Raw genomic sequence first — 1,287 nt, forward strand, 5'->3', positions numbered from 1 at the left:
CACACACACACACACAAATGGACTGGAGAAATGGCTCATTGGTTAAGAATGCTTACTGCTCTTGCAAATGACCCAAATTTACTTCCCAGCTGCCTGTTACTCCAGCTCTAGGGGATTTGTCACATGATTAAAAATAAGCTAAATAATAGGAACACACACACACACACACACACACACACACACACACACACACACAAGATATTGGGGAGATAGTGCATTTGCTAAAATACTTACGCTATAATACAAGGGCCAGAGTTCTATTACGAGAATTGATGTAGGAATGACAGATGTTCTCTCTGTTGCCCCAGCACACCCAAGCCCTCAGGCTCATCCCTAGCGCTGCAGTCGAACACCAGCTGCAGTCGGACACCAGCTGCAGTCGGACACCAGCTGCAGTCGGACACCAGCTGCAGTCGGACACCAGCTGCAGTCGGACACCAGCTGCAGTCTTCTTTTTGCCCTCCCCATGCCTCCTGCGGATCCTACAGACCATTCCCTCTTGGCATCCCATAAATCAGCATCTAGATCTATAAGTACCCTAAACCCAGATGCCCAGACACCAGAGTAAAAACACAATAGCAGCCAGGGCGGTGTGTCTCCATTAGAGCCTGGCTGTCCTGACACAGCAGGCCCGAATATTCCAACATGGCTGAAGCGCAAGAAAGAGACCTGAAAGCCACCTTCATGAAGATGGTAAAGGTCACTGCAGAGGGAATGACCTGAAAGCCACCTTCATGAAGATGATAAAGGTCACTGCAGAGGGAATGAACAAATTCCTTAGAGATATCCAGGAAAACACAAACAAACAAATGCAAAAAGCAATTAAAAAATTCCCTCAAAGAAAGCCAAGAAAGAAAAAAAAAAACAAACAGTTGAAAGAAATGAATGAAACTGCTGAAGACCTGAAATAGAAATAGAAGCAATAAAAAAGCCCCCACAAACTGAAGGAATTCGGGAAATAAAAAATTTAAGAATTCCAACAGGAACTATAGAGGCAAGTTTCACTAACAGAATACAAGACATGGAAGAGAGAATCTCAGGCATTGAAGATACAATAGAAGAAATGGATGCACCAGTAAAAAAAAAAAATGTTAACTCTTAAAAAAATTCCTGACTTAAAACATCCAGGAAATATAGGACACTACAAAAAGACCAAACCTAAGATTAATAGGAATAGAGGAAGGAGAATCCTAGCTCAAGGGCCTAGAAAATATTTTCAACAAAATCATAGAAGAAAAATTCCCTAACCTAAAGACTATGCCTGTAAAGGTACAAAAAACACACAGA

General features: G+C 42.2%; 1 long non-coding RNA gene across 2 annotated transcripts in view; it reads left to right on the forward strand.

Moving 5' to 3' along the window:
* The window catches only part of LOC116084589, a 4,061-nt gene extending 2,984 nt beyond the window's left edge, over positions 1–1,077 (forward strand). For both annotated transcript variants that reach the window (XR_004116177.1, XR_004116172.1), the window contains one exon: positions 309–1,077. This is a non-coding gene — a long non-coding RNA (uncharacterized LOC116084589). The remainder of the gene's footprint in view (positions 1–308) is intronic.
* Positions 1,078–1,287: the final 210 nt, after the last annotated feature.

The sequence above is a fragment of the Mastomys coucha genome, unplaced genomic scaffold (genome assembly GCF_008632895.1).
Source record: "Mastomys coucha isolate ucsf_1 unplaced genomic scaffold, UCSF_Mcou_1 pScaffold12, whole genome shotgun sequence".
Taxonomy (NCBI): Eukaryota; Metazoa; Chordata; class Mammalia; order Rodentia; family Muridae; genus Mastomys; species Mastomys coucha.